The sequence below is a fragment of the Ambystoma mexicanum genome, chromosome 1q (genome assembly GCF_040938575.1).
Source record: "Ambystoma mexicanum isolate Mex_15411 chromosome 1q, UKY_AmexF1_1, whole genome shotgun sequence".
NCBI lineage: Eukaryota > Metazoa > Chordata > Amphibia > Caudata > Ambystomatidae > Ambystoma > Ambystoma mexicanum.
In genome coordinates, this window is record NC_090922.1 from 460,030,516 (window position 1) to 460,046,533 (window position 16,018).

Here is a 16,018-nt window from a genome sequence, read left to right on the forward strand (position 1 = left end):
GGGTGCGGTCCCCACCGCACTTACCCGCTGTGCCACCAGCGCCCATATGGCCTTCTTGTTCGCAAGTGCCGTCCTGGTCATTTGCGTAGAGAAGATGACGGCAGCATTCTCCTGGAGGGTCTCTGTGAGCACGGTGAGTTCCTCGTGGGAGAAGTGGACCTGCCGCTTGCGGTTGCACGCTTTTTTAGCAACTTTTCCCATATTTATTTTTTTGACTGGGGTGGCTAACGGGTTGGGATGTGTCTCAGGGTCGGATTTTTAATGGTTGTGTTGGGATTCTGATTTTATAGGTGTACGGCGTGCTGTTTCCCGTTCCGGCCCCATGTTTTTACTTTCGTTTCCGTATATTTACGGTGACCGTATTTTGCGCTGACCGCTCATTACGGTGACCGCTAAGATGGGTGGCGGAATTGCACCTAGGGCGACGTACGACGGCGGTAAGGGGCGTTTTGGGGTCATTTCCGCCATCGCGGACTTTGCACTTCCGCCATGGCGTAATGCTCGTGCCCGATGGGTCAGAATTAGCCGCACTTTCCTCCATCGTGCAGTGGCGGAAACGCTATTTACGCTATGGCGGTCATGTCAGTTGATTTCCGCCAGGGTCGTAATGAGGGCCTATGTCTGTTCGCGATGTCCACAATCAAAATGGAGGTGTCCGTAGGACACATAATCTGTCTGCCTGTCTATAATTTATCAAAATGGGGTGTCGTAAGAACACCCCCCCTGTTCGTATTGTCCGCAATCAAAATGGAAGTGTCCATAGCCCACATAACATAACACATAACCCATCCGCATGTACGCAAAGTTGTGATGCAACTTTAAATAGTTTGGGCACCCAAACCCTGTCCGGCGGACACTTGTGCGCATGCGCATCCCACCCTCGGGTCCTACGAACATCGCGCCTTTCCGTAACTGTCCGCCGCATATGTGTGTCGTACTTTTAATTAGTTCGGGGACCCAAACACTGTCCGTAGAACACCCATGCGCATCCGTACAACCGACTCCGCGCATTCCCTATGGACAGCCATCCCATTTGCAAACATTTCCGTGACGTCATCATGTGACCGCACCCACGCTAAGCACGGGTCCTTGTCCGCGGACACAGTCCAGGCACCAGGACACTAAAAAAACACTTTTTGAGCAATACAAGATGTTTTTCAATGAAACTTCACCCTTTTAGAGGTCCCAGACTATGCCCCTACCGATCTGGATACTTTTTGGAACTTTTTGAGACATTTTTTGTGTTCGAATTTTCAGCAGATGGTGCGGCTGTCCACTGAGCTCTCCCCAGCACCCCTATAAAAGGCCACACCCCAGAGATGCTCCTCATGCTGCTTTTGGATTTCCAAGACAGAGCACTGCTTCTCTTTGCCATTTACTAGCATTGGCTGTCATTCCTGTCTTCACAGCTATTGATAATAGCTCAACAGGACAATTGGTGCAGGTTGCTGTTGTGTTCCTGCTGTTCCTGGTTCCTGGTTCTTGATAACCTTCCTGATGGCATCCCAAGCTGCTCCTGCTGCTACTGCCTCAGCTTCAGCTTCAGCACCGCCCTCTACCAAGGGCCTGGAGAGGGGAACAGGCATGAAGATGCAGAGAGTGATGAAGAGGATGATGAGGTTGCGGTAGTGGAAGTCCCTACTACTCGGAGCCCCCGTGGATCTTGGGTGTGGAGGCTGTTTACCACCGTTGGAGGGGTACCCAAAGCTCATGCACACAAGGTGTGCTGCACTGAGTGCCAGATGGAGCTCAGTCGTGGCAAACCGAGTTTGTACAGTTTGGTGACTACCTCCATGCAGCAACACCTAATATCGTTCCAGACAGGGGCAATTTGGAGGGTCGTCCCCTGTGATAAAAGTAGTAGGTTGAGTGCCTCTATAGCAAGCTCTGTTTCTGCTCCTCCACAAGAAACACTCCTGAGGGACAGCACATCCCTGAACCAGCCTCGCAGGCCATACACGCTGCCGAAGACCCTTACCTTTCGAGGGTCACTGTATTGTGCTTGGAATGCGACGCTGTACTCTGCAGGGGGGAACAATTTCAGAGTGCTTTTGAGGCTTCAGTCTGGGAACATGAGAAAAAGTGCCCCCTACCCAAGTGAGGCTTACCCAACATCTTTCTCTCTCATCCTGCCCTTTCTTATCCCTGTGATCATTGCCCCTTGCTTACCCTCCCTTCCCTTCATTTCCTTGTGGGTCTTGTTAAAAAAACAAAAAAAATACAAAACAACAAAAAAACAAAAAAAGGCTCTTTTCAGAGCTGCCTTTCACAGTTTAAAAAATAGAAGTGCCAATGAAATGCTGCAGGGCCCTGTGCATTTTTAGAAGTCTGCAGACAGTCCGCAGACATTAAAAATGTTGGGGATTGTGCTATTGTAACCATTGCACTCTTCTCTGGGAGGAAGTGGTGGCTCTGAAAAGAGCCTTTTTGTGGTGTTTTTTTGTGTTTCAAAAACTTCAATTGGTCAACACGTACTGGAAAAAGGATTGCTATAATTCCAAAAAGGGTCGCAATGCATTTTTCAAAATCTGATTCTCCGCATGAGTAAGATGTACTCCATCTCTGCGAAAAATGTGTGTGCTATGAAACATCATATTTTCATTGTGAAAAGAGGACATACCAACATCTCTCAAAAAAGCGCAAATATCCTTGTTGACATTGCGCCTCGCGTTCTCCATTTGTAGACCAAGTGTAGAAGAACGCAGCCACATTTGTCTCTGCACAATAGGAGAAAAAATTACTCTGGAGTTTGGAAACAGGTCCATGACTTTCCTAAGTCCTTCTTTCATTGCAAATTGCAAGGAGATTCCAGAGACATGTCCTAAACTGTTACCTCCACAATGAATAATAATAATAATGTCTGGATGACATTTTGTCATCAAAGTGGCACAAAGAGGAACCAAATCTAACCACTTCATTCCGTGCACTCCATACCAGTGCACAATCACATGAGGGAATCCAAGATCTGCAGCCATTCCACAGCGATCTGCATGCACCTCCAAACAATTTATCCACGACTCATCCAAAATCCACACAATCTGCCTTCTGAAAGAGACAGCCATAGATATATGCTCTCCTCTCAGGAAACAGAACTTCTGCCAAAGTCTCTCCTTACACATCACACCCAGTAAACCTTATTGACCAATCCCTTGGCCTGCTCAGTCTAATTTGCATGCCTCTCAGTCTCAAAATCCCTGTATGTAACATGAACTTATCATTCTGGGGACCATGACTAATATCAACACACTTTGCCACAAATACACCTCCTGTGATATAGACGGCAACACTATCGATGCCGCCAAGGAGGTAAAAGCTCTAGGCTTCTACCTGGACTCCAGCGTTACCTTGGCAAAACAGGTGAATGCAATGGCATTTTCCACAGAATACACATATAAGCTGATTAGATCGGCCAGACCCTTCCTCTCAACAAGCAGCTGCACCACATTGGCTAGAGCACTTGTGCTGTGCAAATTGGACTACTGTAATGCCCTATATCTTGGCTCCAATAAATACACCACCAAAAAAATTCAAACTTTGCAAAACAACGCCTTGAGAGGAGCTATAGGAATAGCCAAAAAGGAACATATCTTGGAGGTAAAGTGGCAGATTAACTGGCTCTCCACTACTGAAAAAATCAGGCTTAAAACTGCTTCATTAACATTCAAGTGTATAAACAACGCGGTATCCTGCTACTTGATAGACAGAATCAACAGAAAACCTCCTCTCCGACCCACCAGAGCTGCTTACTCGAACTGCCTGACAGTCCCTACTTTCAAAATGACTAAAGTTGGTGGCAACAGATTCCCAGTCAACGCTGCCTAACTTTAGAACTCCCTACCCCCCTTTCTAAGGGCGGACTAAACCTCTTCGAACTGCAGACTTAACATTATCAAATCAACTGGTTCAAAGAAAACGATCACTAACACTAATATGGCCCCCTCAGATTTTTACTGCCTTTTGTACATAAGTAGTTTACCTCCCCTCCTACCCCCATTGTGCATAGATGCACTGTACATAGCTACTTGACTACTGTAATATACTGTCACCTATGACCATGTATGTGGTAACATACCTTGTAACATAGGCACTGTATTCTCTTCTGCCTGTCATTACTATCTAACTGTACTTTACATTATATTTTGTATTGCATTTTGTAACCTTGTAAGCTGAAAATATCCCTGTTCCTCCACCCTGATACCCTCGGGTCTGGTGCGCATTATAAATAAATAAACAACCAAACAAACAAACGCACAATCCGCGGACAGCCGCTGTGTCCGTGGACAGAGCGTGAAATCCGAGAGTGTTGAATGAAAATTTAAATAGTGTACTCTACTTCCCCTTGGATGGGTTTCATTTTGTTATTTTTTTTTCTCCACGTATTGTCTTCCTGATGTCTTCACATTATCCTCTGTAAAGCATTCCTTATATTTTGAAATAACATAGCATGGATAAAGATATGCCATCTGCTTTAAAATAGTCACCATTAACAAAATCAATATTGTCATTGTTACAAGACAACATCTCACTTCTAAACAAGAAAGCAGACATTCCTCTGTTAACCAAACACCTCGCACCATTTTGCTGGGGACAAAAAACATTACAATTGTCCCATAATACCCATGGCAGCATTTCAGAAAAAATCACATTGGCATTAGGAACAACCACCATCACTGCCTGAACCAAGTTTTCAAGAGCACTCAACAAACTAGGAACACTGATGTATCCCAAATGGACAGCTCTCCAATGCAGTACCACTACATCTGGACTGTTCCACATGGAGACACTCTTACACGTTCCAACCACTGCCTGCATATTGGAACAAAGCACAGTTGACCACAAAACCTCCACTCCTTCAAAACCAAAACTGGCAAGCCATATGTTTATACATAGCATACCTCTCCAAACCATTTACAAACAGATCCCCAACAACCAACACCCTCACTTTCTTCACCTCTGCCATCTTCACTACACACACAGACTCTCTTCCTGCAAAGAACAACTTCAACACCTGATTGGCTAATCCCCACAGTCCCCTGTCCATGCTGGATTTGCTGAGAATCCCTGGATGTGGCACGCCCTGTCCGCGAACCGCCGGAGTGTCCATGGACCCCACAACACAGGGGCAGCCCTTTTTCAATTTCCACATCACTGTCTGCACCACTCTCTCATTAGATACACATAAGGAGTCACACAAACATCCACCAATCACATCCAAGAACTCTACTTCTAACTCTATGATAACAATTCAGCACTTTGGATGAACTGTTCATCACTCTGACTACAAGTGCCCTGTGATTACAAAGCACCTACAGCTAAAACTACTGTAAAACTCTTCAAGATTTCTCCTTCGTGATTCAACTACATCTACATACGTCAATACAAACTACAGGTATTAATATTTTGTTTACAGCAAACTTGCAATTCTTTATAAATGCATATGAACAGTGTACCCTGCATACTCTGCAAAAAAAGCATAATTTAATTTCTCCCATCTCCAATAATCAAGTTCACTTACAAATCTGTCTGCTTTCCAAATTTTAATTTACCCATATTACTCATTGCAATGTCCAACCTACAATTCTCTTATTTCCTTCTGTTATTTTCACAACCACTTACCCCTTAACACACTATTATACATTCCTAGAATGCACACAAAACAGGAGATCAGCTTGTATCTTACAAAAGCATTGCAAGTACATAAAATGCATTTATTCAAACAGAATGCTTGACACTTGCCTTACTTGCAAAAGCAAACAAATACAAGTGTACATTCAGAACAATGCAAATAGGAATGTGGATAACAAAGTCAAAGAACTGAAAGGTTTCCAGCACTCATGTAGGAAACATCTATGCAGAAAACAAATTAATGGAATTACACAGACAAAACATTCTCCCTTTCAATCTATATTTTTCCAAGCTTTTTTTCTCGCCCTACTACAACTTCCACCAATCTATTACCACACTAAACAGTGCAACAGCAACACATACTTTCAGAAGTGCACCTCATAGGACACACTTATAAATACTCCACTAACCCCCTTAGCAATGAAGCTGATGCTCCAAATTCCCCATTCATATACAAAGCTATGCAATTTACCACATGCAGTACCTCTTCCTAAAAAAGAATTCCTTTTGCAAATGTAACTAATCTATTCTTCAAGTGAAATTACTGTGACATTAACATACATATGTACTAACTTCCTTCTTTCACAATAGCAGTAAAGACCACACTCCTGAAAACCAGCAGCGTCTGAAGTACAAGACAGAACCCAGAAGAAACCTGCTCTTTGCAATCAACAAAGTAAGTGCAATACTGTCATAATGTTCTAACTGTTAGTATCAACCCTACAGCATTAAATTCAGTATTACTAATTGCAGCTCAACAGGTGCACACTTTGTATTATTCAGACCTTCCAGGATATTGCGGCATGAAATGCCAAATTTTGCGGCATGAAATGCCAAATTTTTCAGCACAAACCTTTATTTATTGCAGCATTTTTGCGGGACATTTTGTATTATCTGGAGGGTGTAAAATTGCCACATTGTAGGAAAGAGGCAGATTGCAAGGGTAAAAGAGTGTCAGGGTGTCATTATTATGTATCTTTTGTATTAATTTAATAGAAAGGATCCCGGATGTCTCTGGCCTGGCAGAACAGTTTTTTAGTTTTGGCTACATTGTTGTTTTAATGTGCATGTCTATTTAATAGTATTAACTAAATTGATCATTATCAGTTGTAATGCTGACACTTTTCCCCTTCTATGTTCTCCAATCCCCCAAACACCCACACACCTCGCTCACCAACACACATCACACAGCTCACCAACTCCCCATTACAACTTGCATTCCCGAACCTCTCACTCTGTCATACAATACTAACGTGCTATGTCACACTGTCAAGTCACAATTTGCACTCCCCCATCCCTGCCAAACTCCAAATCATACTCCCAACTCACACCTTAAACTCTACAATTCCTCCCGCAATATACAGTCCTTCATTCTTTTGTGCTGCTTTTGCATCTTGCATCCTTTCTCCCATTCTAACGCACTCTGTATTCATGTTTTTTCCCAATCTACAGCTCACTGCCTCTTGTATTTGTATTTGTATTTTGTTTATTTGTAAAGCGCGCCAGGCCCAAGGGCATCCGGGCGCATGCTTTAGGTTACAGGTACGTTACACGGTATATACAGCAATATAACAAGGGGAGGGAATAAAGGCAATTATAATGATAAAGAATGCAATTTTTTGAAAAATATACAATTATATACAATTATACAATTACTATACATAATAATGATCATCCAGCTAGCAGATTTGCGCAGGTGTAGCGGAGTGCCAGTGGATGCTAGTAATCAGACTGCTCTTGGGCTGCCAGCCAGGCTTTGGCTTTGCTCTTGAAGGCCAGGAAGGATGGTTCTGCTCTAAGTGGATTGGGAAGGGAGTTCCAGAGTTTCGCAGCCATGACTGGGAAACTGCTCCTGCCAGATCTCTGGAGGTTGAAGCAGGGGATGGAGAGACAGTTGGTTTGGGCGCTTCTGAGTGGTCTTGAGGAGGTGTCTAGAGAGAATCTGCTGGCCAGGTAACTAGGTGCGTGAAGCGAGAGGCTTTTGTGCGTTAGTGATAGTGCTTTGAGAGAAACTCTTTGGGAGACTGATAGCCAATGGAGATTCCGTCTGGTGTCTGAGGTGTGGAGGTTCCTGGGGATGTTAAGTGCTGCTCTGATGGCATTATTTTGAATGATCTGTAGTTTGCTGATGTTGCATTGGTTAGTGCCCAAGTAGAGGGCGTTACAATAGTCGATCTTCGACAGGACCAGGGTCCTGTCTAAGGTAGTACAGTTGGCTGGTGATAGGAATGGGCGACATGCAGTGATGAGCTTGCATGTGTTTGATGCTGCAGAGGAGACGGCGTTAACCTGTCTCGAGAGTGATAAGGTGGCGTCAAGATAGATACCAAGTGTTTTAGTATCTTTGGCCACTTTGATGGTATTGCCATCAATTATGAATGATTTGAAGGACGGGTCTAGCTTGCTAAGTCTTTGGTGAGAGCCTAGAATGAGAATCTCCGTCTTTTCATCATTCAGGCACAATTCATGCTGCGCCATCCAGGCCTGGATGACATGATAGATGGAGTTGATGGCTAGAGTGTCCGTTTTGTGGTCACCTGTGATGGGGATGAGTATCTGGGTGTCGTCGGCGTAATTGGTATATGTGACACCCAGATAGTCCAAAATATCAAAGAGTGGTTTCGTGAACACATTGTAGAGTGTCGGGGAAGCACACGAACCTTGAGGGACCCCGCAGGTGACAGGCGCAGGATCCGCCATGGCGGTGGGGGAAAAGACTCTCATAGATCTGTTTTTCAGAAAGGAAGTGATCCATGCTGTGGCTTTGTCCGAGAAGTTGGCGGCAGTTTTAAGGTGACGGCAGAACCAGCCAACCGCTTCCTCTCTGCTTTCTGGCTCACTGCTCGCCCTGACCACATGCTCCATCTACTTTTTGTACCACCGCTCGCTCTCAGATTTCTGGCCCCCCGTATCACTGCTTCCTCTGCTCTCTTGTGCACTGCTTAATCCTCTGACCCACTGCTCTCCCTCTGCTTTCTTGCCTATCACGTCACATATCACCCATCACTCTTCCTCTCTCTCTTTTCCCTTTCATAGTGTGACCATATTTTAAAAATGTAGATTTTGACCATGATCCTCAAAAAATGGGACATTTAAGCCGAACATATGCTATTTTTAGATAACCCATTTTTGGAAATGAGCAGGTCACCTTATTCTCAAAGGCGACCTTTGCATTTCCACAAGGATGAGCTGTAGTGCAAATTGTGCCTTGAATAGGGTTCTGGGTTGTTGGACAGAGTGTAATTATTTGTGGCAGAATTGACCGTAGTCAATTTTGCCGCGAATAGATTTGCACTTCAGCCAAACAACCCAAAATGTACCTTTCACCACCAACCCACCCCCTGCCCTAGTTAACTGCTTGGTCGCTACCGCTTCCCCTCCAACCATGCAGTGTCAGATCAGTCCCTCTTACGCAGGACGGATCCAACGCTGCAGGGTCCCTTTTTTATTTCTTTTGTTTTTGTTTTCAGTCCCCCACCTCCAATTTTGAGGAAGTGGGGGACACCCCTGCAACTCCCAATGCCAAAATACTGAACATAAGAGTGGGTGATAGCCCCGCTCCACATGTTCGGTATTTATAAAAATCGATCGAATGGTACTGGCAAAATAGGTCAAATTGTACCATTTGATCGATTATGGCAGTCAAAATGGGTAGTACCTTGAATAGAAGCGCTCTCCCGACAGTGTTCTGCAAGCTCCCAGCGCGTCCACTGTAAAATGTGACCCAAAAAACACATTTCTATCCTGTTTGAGGAACAGAAATGCAAGCACAATAGCAGCCGTTCATACCTTAAAAAAATGCATGACTGGGTCAGGAAAGAGCATGGCAGTCATTATGAGGTTGCCGGTCCGGACATAATGATACCGGTAAACTTGCCGCTACTGTTGTTTCCGGACTGGTAAACTAAGAGTTCTGCGAGCGGGTGCCTTTCAGCCCGCCAGGTCCGACCTGGCGGACGGAACGACACCCGCTTGCAGACCTTGACGGATGCACCGGCACTGTTGCACACAGTGCTGGTGCATCCATCCTCCCCATTCCCATTGAGTCCAATGGGACTCGATGGGAATGTGGATTTTCTTTTTTCCAGTGTCTGGCCGGAGGGACCGCCAGAAAAAAAATGACTCCGGAGGTAGCCGTGCCATTTTTACCAGCACGGCTACTGCCGGACTTGTAATGAGGCCCCCTGTCATGCAGTGGCACCCCCAGCTCCCATGCACGTAGGGTTGCCTACAATTTCTGCACATTTAAAAGTTCATCTTGCGTGGAAATTTAGGATGTGCTTTAAATTGGCAGAAACGCCCCCTGATTTACTCAGAGATAAAAAAGGCCATCTGATTGGGCGTGCATATAAAATCCACAAGGGACACCAGAATGGGCATATTTTAATAAAATTTGCCCATTCAAGTGTCCCGTGTGGAGTGGGCTGCTCTTATTTTGGGTGCAAGTGATGAGATTTGTTTGCGCATTTCATTTCTTGCATTGATAAGTTTTGAGAATCTGGCACCCTGAGGATTTTTTTTATTGTAGTTTTAGCAGGGTTTTTTTGCAAAAACTGCAGTTTTTGCACAAAAAGGCTGTTATTGCAGAATTTTGCTCAAAACGGCCATTTTTGCAGCAATTTGCGGGATCACAAAATCGCTATAAGCTGGAGGGTCTGATTATTATCTCAACACCAGTATAGTAACACACAAATACGAGAATAGCTTTCCCAACCTGAAGTAACAGACCATACAACAACCACACACCTCTACATACATGCCTACCATCATACTCAGGCACTCATGCACAATGCACACATACCTTGCACAAAGTCCCAACCCAGACTTTCTTTTTTTCTCCAACAGACACCAAAGAATGCCTACCAAAAAGCAAGTCTGTAAAAAGCAACACAAAAATAGAGCAAATCTAAATAAAAGTGTACAAAATAGACATTCGCCTCTAGTAGAATGTATACAAAAGAATTCAAACAAAACAGCTAATACAGTCACTAAGCGAAACTAAAGCAGCTTGCAGGAAAGAAACGTCGACTCCTCTTTCAAAATGTAAAACTAAACAGACAATTGTTGAAAGGTTGAAAAGTAGCAGCTACCACTAGTGCGAACACTGCACCTATAAATGTTGATGTAGCCACAAATAAGCATACCAAAAAAATGATTTTACAAATAAAAAATCTGCCACACAGTCTTTCAGAACCTTATAAAAACAGGAGAGAAATCATGCTCAACCCTTAAAACCTACTGCAGAAAACTATTCCTGGAAGCTCTCATAGACAGTGCAATCCTTCTCAAAAAGAAATTTTTTATATTAGTTTTAAACAGAATGAAACCACTAACAAAACTACAACAAGGACTTCTCAACAAACGGAATATCAACAAATATAGCTTTGCAAACATCTGTGCAGGTGAGTGGAGTCACACCACCAGTACAGAACCATATTTCAATGAAGAAGCATACAAACAAAAGCAAAAAAAACCAATTGCCATACATAGCAGTGGACAAGGGTATGAAAAGGTTAGTAATACCATTATGGAACAAAAAATGTTGCTCAAACAAATATCTCCAGCAAACTTAGCATCAACTCTCCATTCCACTAAACCAATACGTCCAGTCTACAAATGGCTGTGCATATCAATGTGTAACATAGGCAAAAACCTTTCACATCTTTACACCAGTTCCTCAATCAGTGTGCAAAAACACAGGACTAGAAGGACATTCATTAGCCTGCACTTCTGGATCTAGTTGCAAAAGCACATTCCACCATATCAAAATGATAGGAACACACCATTCAACTGAAATGTTCATAAACTGTAATATGCCAAAAGTCCTGCTTTAGCACTGGCCAATTTAAATAACATTCTTCAACATGGTACAGCCAAAGAACTACTCGAAGAAATAGAGCACACATAGAGCACATCCAGAGAACATTTTTTTGGAAGTGAAAGCCACTTACAACATTCAATATCTTTAGAACAGACTAGTAACAACTTTACAGATGGCAAACTTTTACTACACACATACAAAAAAGAAATACTAAAGTTTAAAAGCACATCTGCTGAAGTATCAAACCATGTGTGTGTGTGTTGCCGCAGGACTTTTTATAAAAATAGCACAAAAACTGTAGACATAGGGCCTCATTACATTGACGGCGGTGGACCAAGGTGCTATTGGCACCTTGGTCCATGCCGGTAAAATACCGGCACTGCCTTGGTGGAAAGGGGAATTACCGCCCTATTCCAAGGTTGGTGGGGCGGTAATTTCCCCTTCCCCCATTGCCCTTCCCATTCCAATTTTTGCCCCATAGGGCATAATGGGAATGGGGAAGGTGCTAATTACGCAAATTGCGGTACCGTAATTAGCTCCCTGGTCCCTTTGCGGGTTGGTTTTTAACGCCTGCAAAAAGCAGGCGTTAAATTCTCCAACCCGCAAAGGGACCTCGTAGTAAGGCGGTAAGGGTCAACGGTCACCGGTACCATTAACGGTGACTGTTAACCCTTACCGCCGTCCATGTAATGAGGCTCTCTATCTTATAGCAGAAAACAAATACAAAATTACTAACCCCTCAATACTTTGAAGATACTGCACTGCAAAACTTGACAACAACCAAATACCTTCACGTGCTATCACTATTAACTTGGAATTATTCCCACTACCAAAACCACTGCAACAACTTAACTTGTATGAGAGCATTAGAATTCAAACAGTACACCCATTTCAAGCAATAATACGCCTTCAAACAAAAACAGCAAAACTACCTCCCTCTGAATTACAAAAAGACATTTGTGGAAAAGTAGTTTATTTGCCATTAGATCCACTCTTGGAGTGCAACGGCCAATAGAACAATCTTTGATTATCCTAGTAAATGGCGTACCTAAAAAAGGCAAAAAGAAATTGGAAACAACTAGTGGACTTACATAAAGTTAGAGAAGCCCTGCAATATCTAAAAGGCAACAATGAATACTAAAAAGAAATAGACATTGAAGAAAACCTGAGGGAAACCACCAAAATAATTCATGACTCATCATAAACTGGCCAATTTCAACTTCTAGATCCCACGACAGAATATTTTAGCCCATGCACTGTAAAGACACCATAGTTGATGCACTGGAAACTTACCAGATGTGGCAAGCCAAAGGATCTCCAATCAGCATAGGGGATAAAAGTGTACAAGCGCAAGCCTTCACTCTACTCTTTCCGACTGAAAAAGGAGGAAGGTACGATGAAAGACCCACACAAATAACAGCATCAGAATACCGCTCTTTACAAATGTATTCTGAAGACCCCAGATTCAGACAAAACATGGCATACATATTCCACCTTCTCTTTGAAAGTGAACTAGCAACTCTATGTTACAGAGTTGCACAAACATTGAAATCAGGTACCAATTTTCAAAATATGTCTGCTACGCAATTACTAAAAAAAGTGAAAGAAAAAGATGATGTTTTACAGTCGAGCATTACAAACCTTTTAGCAAACATGCGTGGTACTAAAGAATACTAGTTCCGACGACACGCGGAAGTACAGTGTATGTTAAGAAACCTTGGCCCACCCACATGGTTTGTGACATTACATTATGCAGAATATGCATGGGAAGATTTGCACGATTTCCTACGCATAGCAAAGAAAAACAAAACAAATATAGTTATAAAAACACCAGGAGAACTCTGCTCTCTAGATCCTGTAAATGTATCAAGATATTTCCATCATCGCTTTATTGCCATGTTACACTTCATTTGTAATAAAACAGTGCCTCCCCTCAGAGAAGTGCAACACTTCTTTTGGAGAAAAGAATACCAAGCTAGAGGGGCACCACACATCCACATGCTTTTGTGGATTAAAGATGCTCCTTAATTTGACCAGGACAGTGATGCCACTGTTTTGTAGTTCATTCAGAAATATGTCACTTGTGAAATCCCTTCAGAAATTACACATAGTGACCTACCTGCACACATTTTACAATTTCAAAGACACAAGTGTGGGAAGTATTGTCGGCACAAATATAAAAACAATGAGAAATGCTATACCAAATGCCACTTTGGTTTCCCTAGACCAGTTTCAACAACAGGTCAAGTGAACAACGTCATGTCTTCAGTTAGACATAGGCCCTCATTACGACCCTGGCGGAAAGTGACTGACCGGAGCGCCACAGCGTAAATAGCGTTTCCGCCATTGCACGAAGGAGCAAAGTGCGGCCCATTCCGACCCATCGGGCACGAGCACCACGCCACGGCGGAAGTGCAAAGTCCGCGATGGCGGAAATGACCCCAAAACGGCCCACACCGCCGCCGTACGGCGCCCTATGTGCAATACCGCCACCCCTCTTAGCGGTCACCGCAGTGTGCGCCTACCGGAAAGTACGGTGACCGGAAATATACGGAAACGGAAGTAAAAACATGGGCCCGGAACGGGAAACATCCCGGCGTACACCTATAAAACCACTAAAACCACACAACCACTAAAATCACTACCCTGAAACACACCCCAACCCGTCACCCACCCTAGCGAAACCAAGACAAATGGGAAAAGTAGCGAAGAAAGCGTGCGACCGCAAGCGGCAGGTCCACTTCTCCCGTGAGGAACTCACCGTGCTAACAGAGACCCTCCAGGAGAATGCTGCCGTCGTCTTCTCCACGCAAATGACCAGAACGGCACTTGCAAACAAGAAGACCATATGGGCTCTGGTGGCACAGCGGGTAAGTGCGGTGGGGACCGCACCCCGCACCCCACAGCAATGCAGCAAGCGATGGGACGACCTGCGGATACGCGTCCGCAGCATACTCTCTGCCAACCGCAACATTGCCACAGCCACCGGGGGAGGTCCTGAATCACCCATCAAGTTGACCCCCTGGGAAGAAATCTGTGCCTCCACCATCGGAATGGAGAGCATAGAGGGAGTCGGAGGGATGGAGAAAGGAGTGCAGACATCCGAAGATTCAGGTAGGTGGGCCAGATAAAACAATGCCAAATCCACACAGTCCATCCATGTGAAGTACCATGCGTCCACATAGTGCAACAGAAACACATGTCCAGGAGAACGTCCACACACATCGGCCTGATAGCGCACGTTAAAACCCACAATAAATACATAAATAATTAAAAACCCCTAATACACGCACTACACGTGCAGCAGGCACACCCAAACTGCAGGCTGCCAAACAACTGCACCCTCACTCCACACACAAATCAAAGCACCTCCAAGGACCCGACCCAAATCACCCTCAGGTACAACCCCAATGCATGTGATACAATGCCATTCCAATTCCCACAGACCCATCAATAACCCTCGCCCTCCTTTACTCCACCACAGGGTCCGATCCAAACGACGAGCTACAGGACACCCCTACCAGCACACCTGCAAAGAGGGCCAAGACCAACGGCCAGAGACCCTCCACCTCAGCTGCACGCATCAAGACACGGCAGCAGCACAAATCAGGTGGCAGCACAGAGGAGGGAACATCAACAGGCACCCCAGCAGCCAGCATGCCCACAACACCACCACCACAGGTCCCCCCAATGGATGCCACAGAAGGCACTGCCTCTGGTGGCAGCAGCACCATAGGTGACACCCCATTGATGGCAGCATGCTCGGACACAGAAAACGGGGATGCCGAAGTCAGATCCATCCATGACCTGTCCCAATCCCCCTGTCTGTCCCATCCCGTACAACATGAGGATACCACGCAGGGGCACCCACAAGACGACGACTGGCCATCCCCCACAAGCCCTGTGGCAAGGCAACATGAGGACAACAGCCCCTCTGTGACACCCCCGCAAATGGCCATGGCCCAGCAGAGGCAACAGTCCCTCGACCAGTTAATCGTACAACAGCAGCAACTGGCCACACTCCTCAAGGACCATGCCGATGAATGTGGGGGCACTAAGGCAGACATAGAAACATCAACTGAGACACTTAGGGCAGAAATGGAGAGAGGTACAGAGACGCTAAGGGCACAAATGGAGAGTAGCACCGAGAGCCTGAGAGTCCAAATGGAGAGTAGCACCGAGAGCCTGAGAGTCCAAATGGAGAGTAGCACCGAGAGCCTGAGAGTCCAAATGGAGAGTAGCACCGAGAGCCTGAGAGTCCAAATGCCAGTTCTGCGTCAGGGGGCATGGGCACATTTCTACGTACGCACATGTTGTGGAGCATGACACATGCCATGACCATCTTTGCAACCTTCTCATGGCGTTACAGGAGTGCCCCGCCAGACCTGCTGAGGCAGCGGAAACGAGTCTTCAGTAGGCCGAATGCCTGTTCAATGACTACACTGGTACGTGAGTGGGCATGGTTGTAGTCCTCCTCATGCTGGTCCCGTGGGTTCCGGACTGGTGTGAGGAGCCATCTCTTCAGTGGATATCCAGCATCACCTGTATGTGGACGAGAAACGTATGATGTGG

The 16,018-nt window shown here is 45.0% G+C and overlaps 1 protein-coding gene across 1 annotated transcript in view; it reads right to left on the minus strand.

Annotated features, from left to right (window-relative positions):
• LOC138521473 (probable G-protein coupled receptor 33) overlaps positions 1–16,018 on the minus strand; it is a 220,761-nt gene that overhangs the window by 67,786 nt on the left and 136,957 nt on the right. The gene's annotated exons all lie outside the window — the stretch shown is intronic.